This window comes from Chiloscyllium plagiosum, unplaced genomic scaffold (genome assembly GCF_037043375.1).
Source record: "Chiloscyllium plagiosum isolate Xiang-an unplaced genomic scaffold, Cpla_swu_hap1 HiC_scaffold_13, whole genome shotgun sequence".
Classification (NCBI taxonomy): domain Eukaryota; kingdom Metazoa; phylum Chordata; class Chondrichthyes; order Orectolobiformes; family Hemiscylliidae; genus Chiloscyllium; species Chiloscyllium plagiosum.
In genome coordinates, this window is record NW_028270151.1 from 111,123,642 (window position 1) to 111,140,178 (window position 16,537).

Genomic DNA, 16,537 nt, shown 5'->3' on the forward strand with positions numbered 1-16,537 from the left:
TCTTGGATTCACTATCTCTCAACCAGACTCGTGGATTCCCTTTCTCTCGCACACTCGGGGATTCCCTTTCTCTCAGACACACTCGGGGACACTCTGGGATTCCCTATCTCTCAAACACACTCGGGGACACTCTGGGATTCCCTATCTCTCACACACACTCGGGGACACTCTGGGATTCCCTATCTCTCACACACACGCGGGAATTCCCTGTCTCTCACACTCGGGGACTCAATGCGATTCCCTATCTCTCACACACACTCGGGGACTCTCTGGGATTCCCTATCTCTCTCACACACTCGAGGTCACTATGGGATTCCCTATCTCTCACACACACTCGGGGCCTCTCTGGGATTCCCAATCTCTCTCACACACTCGGGGACTCTCTGGGATTCTCTCACACACACTCGGGGACACTCTGGGACTCCCTACCTCTCACATACACGCGGGGATTCCCTATCTCTCATACTCGGGGACTCTATGGGATTCCCTATCTCTCACGCACACTCGGGAACTCTCTGGGTTTCCCTATCTCTCAGACACCTCGGGGACTCTCTGGGATTCCCTATTTCTCACACACACTCGGGTTCTCTCTGGGATTCCCTATTTCTCACACACACTCGGTGACACTCTGGGATTCCCTATCTGTCACACACTCGGGGACACTCTGGGATTCCCTCTTTCACGCACACACTCGGGGACTCTCTGCGATTCCCTCGCTCTCACATATACTCGGTAACTCTCTGGGATTCCTTATCTCTCACACACACTCCGGGACACGCTGGGATTCCCTAGCTCTCACACACTCGGGGACTCACTGGGATTCTATCACACACACTCGGGGACTCTCTAGGATTCCCAATCTCTCACACACTCTAAGGGACTCTCTGGGATTCTATCACACACACTCGGGGACTCTCTGGGATTCCCTATCTCTCTCACACACTCGGCGACTCTCTGGGATTCTATCACACTCACTCAGGGACACTTTGGGATTCCCTATCTCTCACACACACTGGGGGACTCTCTGGGATTCTGTATCTCACATACACTCGGGGACTCACTGGGATTCTATCACACACACACTCGGGGACACTCTGGGATTCCCTATCTCTCACACACACTCCGGGTTTCCCTATATCTCACACACACTCGGGGATTCCCTATCTCTCACACACACTCAGGGATTCCCTACCTCTCACACACACTCAGTAACTCTCTGGGATTCCCTACCTCTGACACACACTCAGTAACTCTCTGGGATTCCCCATCTGTCACGCACACTCTGGGATTCCCTATCTGTCACGCACACTCTGGGATTCACTATCTCACACCCAGGCTCGGGGATTCACTATCTCTCACCCAGACTCGGGGATTCCCTTTCTCTCGCACACTCTCGGGGATTCCCTATCTGTCACACACACTCTGGGATTCCCTATCTCTCACACACAACCGGGGATTCCCTATCTCTCACACACACTCTGGGATTCCCTATCTCTCACACACACTCTGGGATTCCCTATCTCTCACACACACTCAGTAACTCTCTGGGATTCCCTATCTGTCACGCACACTCTGGGATTCCCTATCTCTCACGCACACTCTGGGATTCACTATCTCACACCCAGGCTCGGGGATTCACTATCTCTCACCCAGACTCGGGGATTCCCTTTCTCTCGCACACTCTCGGGGATTCCCTATCTCTCGCCCAGACCCGGGGATTCCCTATCTCTCGCACACACCCGGGGATTCCCTATCTCTCGCGCACACCCGGGGATTCCATATCTCTCACACACACTCTGGGATTCCCTATCTCTCACACACACTCTGGGATTCCCTATCTCTCACACACACTCTGGGATTCCCTATTTCTCACTCAGGCTTGGGGATTCCCTTTCTCTCTCACACACTCTGGGATTCCCTTTCTCTCGCACACACTCTGGGATTCCCTATCTCTCACACACACTCGGGGACACTCTGGGATTCCCTGTCTCTCACTCACACTCGGGGACACTCTGGGATTCCCTATCTCTCACACACACTCGGGGACTCTCTAGGATTCCCTATTTCTCACACACACTCGGGGACTCTCTGGGATTCCCTATTTCTCACACACACTCGGGGACTCTCTGGGATTCCCTATTTCTCACACACTCTCGGGGACAATCTGGGATTCCCTAGCTCTCACACACTCGGGGACACTCTGGGATTCCCTATCTCTCACACACACTCGGGACTCTCTAGGATTCCCTATCTCTCACACACTCTCAGGGACTCTCTGGGATTCTATCACACACACTCGGGTACTCTCTGGGATTCCCTATTTCTTACACACACTCGGGGACTCTCTGGGATTCCCTATTTCTCACACACACTCGGGGACTCTCTGGGATTCCCTATTTCTCACACACACTCGGGGACAATCTGGGATTCCCTAGCTCTCACACACTCGGGGACTCACTGGGATCCTATCACACACACTCGGGGACACTCTGTGATTGCCTATCTCTCTCACACACTCAGGGACACTCTGGGATTCCCTATCTCTCTCACACACTCTGGGATTCCCTATCTCTCACCCATGCTCGGGGATTCACTATCTCTCACCCAGACTCGGGGATTCACTATCTCTCACCCAGACTCGGGGATTCCCTTTCTCTCACACACACTCTGGGATTCCCTATCTCTCACCCATGCTCGGGGATTCACTATCTCTCACCCAGACTCGGGGATTCCCTTTCTCTCACCCAGACTCGGGGATTCCCTTTCTCTCGCACACACTCGGGGATTCCCTTTCTCTCGCACACTCTCGGGGATTCCCTTTCTCTCACACACTCTCGGGGATTCCCTTTCTCTCACACACTCTCGGGGATTCCCTTTCTCTCACACACTCTCGGGGATTCCCTTTCTCTCACACACACCCAGGGATTCCCTATCTCTCACACACACCCAGGGATTCCCTATCTCTCACACACACTCTGGGATTCACTATTTCTCACTCAGGCTCGGGGATTCACTATGTCTCACCCAGAATCGTGGATTCCCTTTCTCTCGCACACACTCTGGGATTCCCTGTCTCTCACACACATTCGGGGACTCTCTGGGATTCCCTATCACTCACACACACGCGGGAATTCCCTATCTCTCGCACCCGGCGACTCAATGGGATTCCCTATCTCTCACGCACACTCGGGGAGTCTCTGGGATTCCCTATCTCACACACACACTCGGGGTCATTTTTGTATTCCCCATCTCTCACACACACTCGGTGACTCTCTGGGATTCTATCACAAACACTAGGGGACACTCTGGGATTCCCTACCACTCACACACACTCGGGGACACTCTGGGATACGCTATCACTCAACCAGACTCGGGGATTCCCTTTCTCTCGCACACTCGCGTATTCCCTTTCTCTCGCACACACTCGGGGATTCCCTGTCTCTCAGACACACTCGGGGCCTCTCTGGCATTCCCTATCTCTCACACACACTCGAGACTCTCTGGGATTCAATCACACACACTCGGGGACACCCTCGGATTCCCTACCACTCACACAAACTCGGGGACACTCTGGGATACCCTATCACTCTACCAGACTCGGGATTCCCTATCTCTCTCACACACACTCGGGGATTCCCTATCTCTCACACACACTCAGGGACTCTGGGATTCTATCACACACACTCGGGGACATTCTGGGATTCCATATCTCTTACACACACTCGGGGATTCCCTATCTCTCAGACACACTCGGCGACTCTCTGGGATTCCCTATCTCTCACATACACTCGAGACTCTCTGGGATTCAATCACACACACTCGGGGACACCCTGGGATTCCCTACCACTAAGACACACTCGGGGTCACTATGGGATTCCCTATATCTCACACACACTCGGGGACACTCTGGGATTCCCTATCTCTCACACACACTCAGGGATTCCCTATCTCTCACACTCTCTCAGGGATTCCCTATCTCTCACACACACTCTGGTTTTCCCTATCTCTCACACACACTCTGGGATTCACAATCTCTCACCCAGGCTTTGGGATTCAATATCTCTCACCCAGAGTCGGGGATTCCCTTTCTCTCGCACACACTCGGGGATTCCCTTTCTCTCGCACACACTCTGGAATTCCCTATCTCTCACACACACTTGGGGACTCTCTGGGATTCCCTATCTCTCACACACACTCGGGAACAGTCTGGGATTCCTTATCTCTCACACACACTCAGGGACTCTCTGGGATTCTTTCACACACACACCGGGACACTCTGGGTTTCCCTATCTCTCACACACCCTCGGGGATTCACTGTCACTCCACCAGACTCGGGGATTCCCTTTCTCTCGCACACTCGGGGATTCCCTTTCTCTCGCACACACTCGGGGATTCCCTTTCTCTCGCACACTCGGGTATTCCCTTTCTCTCGCACACACTCGGGGATTCCCTTTCTCTCGCACACACTCGGGGATTCCCTTTCTCTCGCACACTCGGGGATTCCCTTTCTCTCGCACACACTCAGGGATTCCCTTTCTCTCGCACACTCGGGGATTCCCTTTCTCTCGCACACACTCGGGGATTCCCTTTCTCTCGCACACTCTCGGGGATTCCCTTTCTCTCGCACACTCTCGGGGATTCCCTTTCTCTCGCACACTCGGGGATTCCCTTTCTCTCGCACACTCGGGGATTCCCTTTCTCTCGCACACTCGGGGATTCCCTATCTCTCACACACACTCGAGACTCTCTGGGATTCTATCACAAACACTCGGGGACACTCTGAGATTCCCTACCACTCACACACACTCGGGGTCACTTTGGGATTACCTATCTCTCACACACAATCGGGGACTCTCTGAAATTCTATCACAAACACTCGGGGACACTATGGCATTCCCTACCACTCACACACACTCGGGGACACTCTGGGATACCCTATCTCTCTCACACACTCGGGGATTCCCTATCTCTCACACGCACTTGGGGATTCCCTATGTCTCTCACGCACTCGGGGATTCCCTATCTCTCACACACACTCATGGACTCTCTGGGATTCTATCACACACACTCGGGGACGCTCTGGGATTCCCTATCTCTCACACACACTGGGGGACACTCTGGGATTCCCTATCTCTCACACACACTCGGGGACACTCTGGGATTCTCCATCTCTCACACACACTCGGGGGCACTCTGGGATTCTCCATCTCTCACACACACTCAGGGACTCTCTGGGATTCAATCACACACACTCGGGGACACCCTGGGATTCCCTACCACTCACACACACTCGGGGTCACTATGGGAATCCCTGTCTCTCGCACACACTCGGGGACTCTCTGGGATTCCCTATTTCTCACACACACTCGGGGACTCTCTGGGATTCCCTATTTCTCACACACACTCGGGGACACTCGGGGATTCCCTATCTCACACACACACTCGGGGACACGCTGGGATTCCCTATCTCTCACACACACTGGGGGACTCTCTAGGATTCTGTATCTCACACACATTCGGGGACTCACTGGGATTCTATCACACACACTCGGGGACACTCTGGGATTCCCTATCTCTCACACACACTCTGGGATTCCCTATCTCTCACACACACTCCGGGATTCCCTATATCTCACACACACTCGGGGATTCCCTTTCTCTCACACACACTAGGGGACTCGCTGGGATTCCCTACCTCTCACACACACTCGGTAGCTCTCTGGGATTCCCTATCTCTCACACACACTCTGGGATTCTCTATCTCTCACACACACTCTGGGATTCACTATCTCTCACCCAGGCTCGGGGATTCCCTATCTCTCACCCAGACTCGGGGATTCCCTTACTCTCGCACTCTCTCGGGGATTCCCTATCTCTCACACTCGGGGACTCAATGGGATTCCCTATCTCTCACGCACACTCGGGAACTCTCTGGGATTCCCTGTCTCTCACACACAGTCGGGGACACTCTGGGATTCCCTATCTCTCACACACACTCGGGGACTCTCTAGGATTCCCAATCTCTCACACACTCTCAGGGACTCTCTGGGATTCTATCACACACACTCGGGGACTCTCTGGGTTTCCCTATTTATCACACACACTCGGGGACTCTCTGGCATTCCCTATCTCTCACGCACACTCGGGAACTCTCTGGGATTCCCTATCTCTCAGACACACTCGGGGACTCTCTGGGCTTCCCTATTTCTCACACACACTCGGGGACTCCCTGGCATTCCCTATCTCTCACGCACACTCGGGAACTCTCTGGGATTCCCCATCTCTCAGACACACTCGAGGACTCTCTGGGATTCCCTATTTCTCACACACACTCGGGGACAATCTAGGATTCCCTATCTCTCATACACACTCGGGGACACGCTGGGATTCCCTATCTCTCTCACACACTCGGCGACTCTCTGGGATTCTATCACACACACTCAGGGACACTCTGGGATTCCCTATCTCTCACACACACTGGGGGACTCTCTGGGATTCTGTATCTCACACACACTCGGGGACTCACTGGGATTCTATCACACACACTCGGGGACCCTCGGGGATTCCCTATCTCTCACACACACTCCGGGATTCCCTATCTCTCACACACACTCGGGGACTCGCTGAGATTCCCTACCTCTCACACACACTCGGTAACTCTCTGGGATTCCCTACCTCTCACACACACTCTGGGAATCACTATCTCTCACACACACTCTGGGATTCCCTATATCTCACCCAGACTCGGGAATTCCCTTTCTCTCGCACACTCTCGGGGATTCACTATTTCTCACTCAGGCTCGGGAATTCACTATTTCTCACCCAGAATCGGGGATTCCCTTTCTCTCGCACACACACAGGGATTCCCTATCTCTCATACACACTCTGGGATTCCCTATCTCTCATACACACTGTGGGATTCCCTATCTCTCACACACACTCTGGGATTCACTATTTCTCACTCAGGCTCGGGAATTCACTATCTCTCACCCAGAATCTGGGATTCCCTTTCTCTCGCACACACTCTGGGATTCCCTTTCTCTCGCACACACTCTGGGATTCATTATCTCTCACACGCAGTCGGGGACACTCTGGGATTCCCTATCTCTCACACACACTCGGGGACTCTCTGGGATTCCCTATCTCTCACGCACTCTCGAGGACACTCTGGGATTCCCTATTTCTCACACACACTCGGGGACTCTCTGGGATTCCCTATTTCTCACACACACTCGGGGACACTCTGGGATTCCCTATCTCTCACACACACTCGGGGACACTCTGGGATTCCCTATCTCTCAGATATACTCGGGAACGCTCTGGAATTCCCTATCTCTCATTATACTCGGGAACTCTCTGGAATTCCCTATCTCTCACACACACTCGGGAATCCCCTATCTCACACACACACTCGGGGACTTTCTGGGATTCCCTGTCTCTCACACATACTCGGGGACTCTCTGGGATTCCCTGTCAGTCACACACAATCTGGGACACTCTGGGATTCTCTATCTCTCAAACACACTCAGGGCCAATCTGGGATTCTCTCTCACACACCCGGGACATCTCTGGGATCCTTATCTTTCACACACACTCGGGAACTCTCCGGGATTCCCTATCTGTCACACACACTCAGGGATTCCCTATCTCTCACACACACTCGGGGACTCTCTGGGATTCCCTATCTCTCACACACACTCAGGGACACTTTGGGATTCCCTATCGCTCACACACACTGGGGGACTCTCTGGGATTCTGTATCTCACACACACGCGGCGACTCTCTGGGATTCCTTATCTCTCACATATACTCGGGAACTCTCTGGAATTCCCTATCTCTCACACACACTCGGGGCCATTCTGGGATTCCATATCACTGACACACACTCGGGGATTGCCTATCTCTCAGACACACTCGGGGACACTCTGGCATTCCCTATCTCTCACACACACTCGGGGACTCTCTGGGATTCTATCACAAACACTCGGGGACACTCTGGCATTCCCTACCACTCACACACACTCGGGGATTCCCTATCTCTCACACACACTCGGGGATTCCCTATCTCTCACACACACTCAGGGACTCTCTGGGATTCTATCACACACACTCGGGGACACTCTGGGATTCCCCATCTCTCACACAGTCGGGGACACTCTGGGATTCCCCATCTCTCACACAGTCGGGGACACTCTTGGATTCCCTCTCTCTCACACACACTCGGGGACACTCTGGGATTCCCTATCTCTCACACACACTCGGGGACACTCTGGGATTCTCTATCTCTCACACACACTCGGGGACACTCTGGGATTCTCTATCTCTCACACACACTCAGGGCCAATCAGGGATTCTCTCTCACACACTCGGGACATCTCCGGGATCCTTATCTTTCACACACACTCGGGAACTCTCCGGGATTCCCTATCTCTCACACACACTCAGGGACTCTCTGGGATTCAATCACACACACTCGGTGACACTCTGTGATTCCCTATCTGTCACACACACTCGGGGACATTATGGGATTCCATATCTCTTACACACACTCGGGGATTCCCTTACGCTCGCACACACTCGCGGATTCCCTATCTCTCAGACACACTCGGGGACTCTCTGGGAATCTGTATGTCACACACACTCTGGGACACCCTGGAATTCCCTCACTCACACACTGGGATTCCCGACCTCTCACACAGTCTATGATTCCCTGGCTCACACATCCTAAGGGATTCCCACACACACTCTCTGGGATTCCCTCTCACACACGCACTCTGGGCTTCCACTCTCACACACACTCTGGGATTCCCTCTCCCTCACACACTCTGGGATTCCCTCTCTCACAAACACTCCGGGACACTCTGGGATTCCCTCACTCTCAAACACTCTGGGATTCTCTCACACGCACTCTGGGATTCTCTCTCTCACACACACTGCGGGACACTCTGGGATTCCCTATCTCTCACACACACTCGGGGATTCCCTTTCTCTCACACACCCTCGGGACTCTCTGGGATTCAATCACACACACTCGGGGACACCCTGCGATTCCCTATCTCTCACACACACTCGGTGACTCTCTGGGATTCCCTATTTCTCACACACACTCGGGGACACTCTGGGATTCCCTATCTCTCACACACACTCGGGGATACTCTGGGATTCCCTATCTCTCACATATACACGGGAACGCTCTGGAATTCCCTATCTCTCACATATACTCGGGAACTCTCTGGAATTCCCTATCTCTCACACACACTCAGGGATCCCCGATCTCACACACACACTCGGGGACTCTCTGGGATTCCCTATCTCTCACACACACTCGGGGACATTATGGGATTCCATATCTCTTACACACACTCGGGGATTCCCTTACGCTTGCACACACTCGCGGATTCCCTATCTCTCAGACACACTCGGGGACTCTCTGGCATTCCCTATCTCTCACACACACTCGAGATTCTCTGGGATTCAATCACACACACTCGGGGACACCCTGCGATTCCCTACCACTCACACACACTCGGGGTCACTATGGGAATCCCTATCTCTCACACACACTCGGTGACTCTCTGGGATTCCCTATTTCTCACACACACTCGGGGACTCTCTGGGATTCCCTATTTCTCACACACACTCGGGGCCACTCTGGGATTCCCTATCTCTCACATATACACGGGAACGCTCTGGAATTCCCTATCTCTCACATATACTTGGGAACTCTCTGGAATTCCCTATCTCTCACACACACTCAGGGATCGCCGATCTCACACACACACTCGGGGACTCTCTGGGATTCCCTATCTCTCACACACACTCGGGGACATTATGGGATTCCATATCTCTTACACACACTCGGGGATTCCCTTACGCTCGCACACACTCGCGGATTCCCTATCTCTCAGACACACCCGGGGACTCTCTGGCATTCCCTATCTCTCACACACACTCGAGACTCTCTGGGATTCAATCACACACACTCGGGGACACCCTGCGATTCCCTACCACTCACACACACTCGGGGTCACTATGGGAATCCCTATCTCTCACACACACTCGGTGACTCTCTGGGATTCCCTATTTCTCACACACACTCGGGAACTCTCTGGGATTCCCTATTTCTCACACAGACTCGGGGCCACTCTGGGATTCCCTATCTCTCACACACACTCGGGGACACTCTGGGATTCCCTATCTCTCACATATACACGGGAACGCTCTGGAATTCCCTATCTCTCACATATACTCGGGAACTCTCTGGAATTCCCTATCTCTCACACACACTCGGGGATCCCCGATCTCACACACACACTCGGGGACTCTCTGGGATTTCCTATCTCTCACATATACTCGGAAAATCTCTGGAATTCCCTATCTCTCACACATACTCGGGGTCTCTCTGGGATTCCCTATCTCTCACACACACTCCGGGACACGCTGGGATTCCCTAGCTCTCACACACTCGGGGACTGACTGGGTTTCTATCACACACACTTGTGGACACGCTTGGATTCCCTATCTCTCACACACACTGGGGGACTCTCTGGGATTCTGTATCTCACACACACTCGGGGACACTCCGGGATTCCCTGTATCTCACACACACTCCGGTATTCCCTGTATCTCACACACACTCCGGGATTCCCTCTATCTCACACACACTCCGGGATTCCCTATCTCTCACACACACTCGGGGAATCGCTGGGATTCCCTACCTCTCACACACACTCGGTAGCTCTCTGGGATTCCCTATCTCTCACACACACTCTGGGATTCACTATCTCTCACCCAGGCTCGGGGATTCCCTATCTCTCACCCAGACTCGGGGATTCCCTTACTCTCGCACTCTCTCGGGGATTCCCTATCTCTCACACGCGCACAGGGATTCCCTATCTCTCACACACACTCTGGGATTCCCTATCTCTCACACACACTCTGGGATTCACTATTTCTCACTCAGGCTGGGGATTCACTATCTCTCACCCAGAATCGGGGATTCCCTTTCTCTCGCACACACTCGGGGATTCCCTATCTCTCTCGCACACTCTGGGATTCCCTTTCTCTCGCACACACTCTTGGATTCCCTATCTCTCACACACACTCGGGGACTCTCTAGGATTCCCAATCTCTCACACACTCTCAGGGACTCTTTGGGATTCTATCACGCACACTCGGGGACTCTCTGCGATTCTATCACACACACTCGGGGACCCTCTGGCATTCCCTATCTCTCACGCACACTCGGGGACTCTCTGGGATTCCCTATTTCTCACACACACTCGGGGACTCTCTGGGATTCCCTATTTCTCACACACACTCGGGGACACTCTGGGATTCCCTATCTCTCACACACACTCGGGGACTCGCTGGGATTCCCAATCTCTCACACACACTCCGGGACACGCTGGGATTCCCTAGCTCTCACACACTCGGGGACTCACTGGGATTCTATCACGCACACTCGGGGACTTTCTGGGATTCCCTATCTCTCTCACACACTCGGCGAATCTCTGGGATTCTATCACACACACTCAGGGACACTCTGGGATTCCCTATCTCTCACACACACTCCGGGACACGCTGGGATTCCCTAGCTCTCACACACTCGGGGACTCACTGGGATTCTATCACGCACACTCGGGGACTTTCTGGGATTCCCTATCTCTCTCACACACTCGGCGAATCTCTGGGATTCTATCACACACAGTCGGGGACTCTCTGGGATTCCCAATCTCTCACACACACTCCGGGACACGCTGGGATTCCCTAGCTCTCACACACTCGGGGACTCACTGGGATTCTATCACGCACATTCGGGGACTTTCTGGGATTCCCTATCTCTCTCACACACTGGGGGACTCTCTGGGATTCTGTATCTCGCACACACTCGGGGACTCACTGGGATTCTATCACACACACTCGGGGACACTCGGGGATTCCCTATCTCTCACACACACTCTGGGATTCCCTATCGCTCACACACACTCGGGGACTCGCTGAGATTCCCTACCTCTCACACACACTCGGTAACTCTCTGGGATTCCCTATCTCTCACACACACTCTGGGATTCACTATTTCTCACTCAGGCTCGGGGATTCACTATCTCTCACCCAGAATCGGGGATTCCCTATCTCTCGCACACACTCGTTGATTCCCTTTCTCTCTCACACACTCTGGGATTCACTATCTCTCACACGCACTCGGGGACTCTCTTGGATTCCCTATCTCTCACACACACTCGGGGACACTCTGGGATTCCCTATCTCTCTCACACACGCGGCAATTCCCTATCTCTCACACTCGGGGACTCTCTAGCATTCCCAACCTCTCACACACACTCTGGGACTCTCTGGGATTCCCTATTTCTCACACACAACAGGGGACTCTCTGGGATTCCCTATCTCTCACACACACTCGGGGACACTCTGGGATTCCCTATCTCTCTCACACACTCGGGGACACTCTGGGATTCCCTATCTCTCACACACACTCGGGGACACTCTGGGATTCCCTATCTCTCACACACACTCGGGAACGCTCTGGAATTCCCTATCTCTCACACACATTCGGGGATCCCCTATCTCACACACACACTCGGGGACTCTCTGGGATTCCCTATCTCTCACAAAGACTCGGGAACTCGCTGGGATTCCCTATCTCTCACACACACTTGGTTACTCTCTGGGATTCCCTATCTCTCACACACACTCTGGGATTCCCTATCTCACACACACTCTGGGATTCCCTATATCTCACACACACTCTGGGATTCACTATCTCTCAGCCAGGCTCGGGGATTCACTATCTCTCAGCCCGACTCGGGGATTCCGTTTCTCTCGCACACACTCGGGGACTCTCTGCGATTCCCTATCTCTCACACATGTACTCGGGGACTCTCTGGGATTCCCTATCTCTCTCACACACTCCAGGACACTCTGGGATTCCCTACCTGCATCACACACTCGGGGACTATCTGGGATTCTGCATCTCACACACACTCGGAGACTCACTGGGATTGTATCACACACACTCGGGGACACTCTGGGATACACTATCTCTGACACACACTCGGGGATTCCCTCTCACACACACTTGGGGTTTCCCTATATCTCACACACACTCAGGGAATCCCTATCTCTCACACACACTCAGGGACACTCTGGGATTCAATCACACACACTCTCACACACATTCGGGGACACTCTGGGATTCCCTATCTCTCACACACACTCGGGGACACTCTGGGATTCCCTATCTCTCACACACACTCAGGGCCAATCTGGGATTCTCTCTCACACACTCGGGGAATCTCTGGGGTCCCTATCTCTCAGACACAATCGGGGACTCTCTGGCATTCCCTATCTTTCACACACACGCGGGGACTATCTAGGATTCTATCACACACACTCGGGGACATTCTGGGATTCCCTACCTCTCACACACACTCGGTGACTCTCTGGGATTCCCTACCTCTCACACACACTCGGGGACACTCTGGGATTCCCTCCCACACTCCGGGACTCCCTGGGATACCCTATCAATCTCACATACTCTGGGATTCCCTATCTCTCACACACACAGTCGGGGATTCCCTATCTCTCACACACACTCGGGGATTCCCTATCTCTCACACACACTCGGGGACACTCTGGGATTCCCCATCTCTCACACACACTCGGGGACAGTCTGGGATTCTGTATCTCACACACACTCGGGGACTCTCTGGGATTTTATCACACACTCCGGGACTCTCTGGGATACCATATCTCTCACACACACTCTGGGATTCCCTATCTTTCACACACTCTCGGGAACTCTCTGGGATTCACTATCTCTCACCCAGGCTCTGCGATTCACGACCTCTCACCCAGACTCGGGGATTCCCTTACTCTCGCACTCTCTCGGGGATTCCCTATCTCTCACACTCGGGGACTCAATGGGATTCCCTATATCTCACGCACACTCGGGAACTCTCTGGGATTCCCTGTCTCTCACACACAGTCGGGGACACTCTGGGATTCCCTATCTCTCACACACACTCGGGGACTCTCTAGGATTCCCAATCTCTCACACACTCTCAGGGACTCTCTGGGATTCTATCACACACACTCGGGGACTCTCTGGGTTTCCCTATTTATCACACACACTCGGGGACTCTCTGGCATTCCCTATCTCTCACGCACACTCGGGAACTCTCTGGGATTCCCTATCTCTCAGACACACTCGGGGACTCTCTGGGCTTCCCTATTTCTCACACACACTCGGGGACTCCCTGGCATTCCCTATCTCTCACGCACACTCGGGAACTCTCTGGGATTCCCCATCTCTCAGACACACTCGAGGACTCTCTGGGATTCCCTATTTCTCACACACACTCGGGGACAATCTAGGATTCCCTATCTCTCATACACACTCGGGGACACGCTGGGATTCCCTATCTCTCTCACACACTCGGCGACTCTCTGGGATTCTATCACACACACTCAGGGACACTCTGGGATTCCCTATCTCTCACACACACTGGGGGACTCTCTGGGATTCTGTATCTCACACACACTCGGGGACTCACTGGGATTCTATCACACACACTCGGGGACCCTCGGGGATTCCCTATCTCTCACACACACTCCGGGATTCCCTATCTCTCACACACACTCGGGGACTCGCTGAGATTCCCTACCTCTCACACACACTCGGTAACTCTCTGGGATTCCCTACCTCTCACACACACTCTGGGAATCACTATCTCTCACACACACTCTGGGATTCCCTATATCTCACCCAGACTCGGGAATTCCCTTTCTCTCGCACACTCTCGAGGATTCACTATTTCTCACTCAGGCTCGGGAATTCACTATTTCTCACCCAGAATCGGGGATTCCCTTTCTCTCGCACACACACAGGGATTCCCTATCTCTCATACACACTCTGGGATTCCCTATCTCTCATACACACTGTGGGATTCCCTATCTCTCACACACACTCTGGGATTCACTATTTCTCACTCAGGCTCGGGAATTCACTATCTCTCACCCAGAATCTGGGATTCCCTTTCTCTCGCACACACTCTGGGATTCCCTTTCTCTCGCACACACTCTGGGATTCATTATCTCTCACACGCAGTCGGGGACACTCTGGGATTCCCTATCTCTCACACACACTCGGGGACTCTCTGGGATTCCCTATCTCTCACGCACTCTCGAGGACACTCTGGGATTCCCTATTTCTCACACACACTCGGGGACTCTCTGGGATTCCCTATTTCTCACACACACTCGGGGACACTCTGGGATTCCCTATCTCTCACACACACTCGGGGACACTCTGGGATTCCCTATCTCTCAGATATACTCGGGAACGCTCTGGAATTCCCTATCTCTCATTATACTCGGGAACTCTCTGGAATTCCCTATCTCTCACACACACTCGGGAATCCCCTATCTCACACACACACTCGGGGACTTTCTGGGATTCCCTATCTCTCACACATACTCGGGGACTCTCTGGGATTCCCTGTCAGTCACACACAATCTGGGACACTCTGGGATTCTCTATCTCTCAAACACACTCAGGGCCAATCTGGGATTCTCTCTCACACACCCGGGACATCTCTGGGATCCTTATCTTTCACACACACTCGGGAACTCTCCGGGATTCCCTATCTGTCACACACACTCAGGGATTCCCTATCTCTCACACACACTCGGGGACTCTCTGGGATTCCCTATCTCTCACACACACTCAGGGACACTTTGGGATTCCCTATCGCTCACACACACTGGGGGACTCTCTGGGATTCTGTATCTCACACACACGCGGCGACTCTCTGGGATTCCTTATCTCTCACATATACTCGGGAACTCTCTGGAATTCCCTATCTCTCACACACACTCGGGGCCATTCTGGGATTCCATATCACTGACACACACTCGGGGATTGCCTATCTCTCAGACACACTCGGGGACACTCTGGCATTCCCTATCTCTCACACACACTCGGGGACTCTCTGGGATTCTATCACAAACACTCGGGGACACTCTGGCATTCCCTACCACTCACACACACTCGGGGATTCCCTATCTCTCACACACACTCGGGGATTCCCTATCTCTCACACACACTCAGGGACTCTCTGGGATTCTATCACACACACTCGGGGACACTCTGGGATTCCCCATCTCTCACACAGTCGGGGACACTCTGGGATTCCCCATCTCTCACACAGTCGGGGACACTCTTGGATTCCCTCTCTCTCACACACACTCGGGGACACTCTGGGATTCCCTATCTCTCACACACACTCGGGGACACTCTGGGATTCTCTATCTCTCACACACACTCGGGGACACTCTGGGATTCTCTATCTCTCACACACACTCAGGGCCAATCAGGGATTCTCTCTCACACACTCGGGACATCTCCGGGATCCTTATCTTTCACACACACTCGGGAACTCTCCGGGATTCCCTATCTCTCACACACACTCAGGGACTCTCTGGGATTCAATCACACACACTCGGTGACACTCTGTGA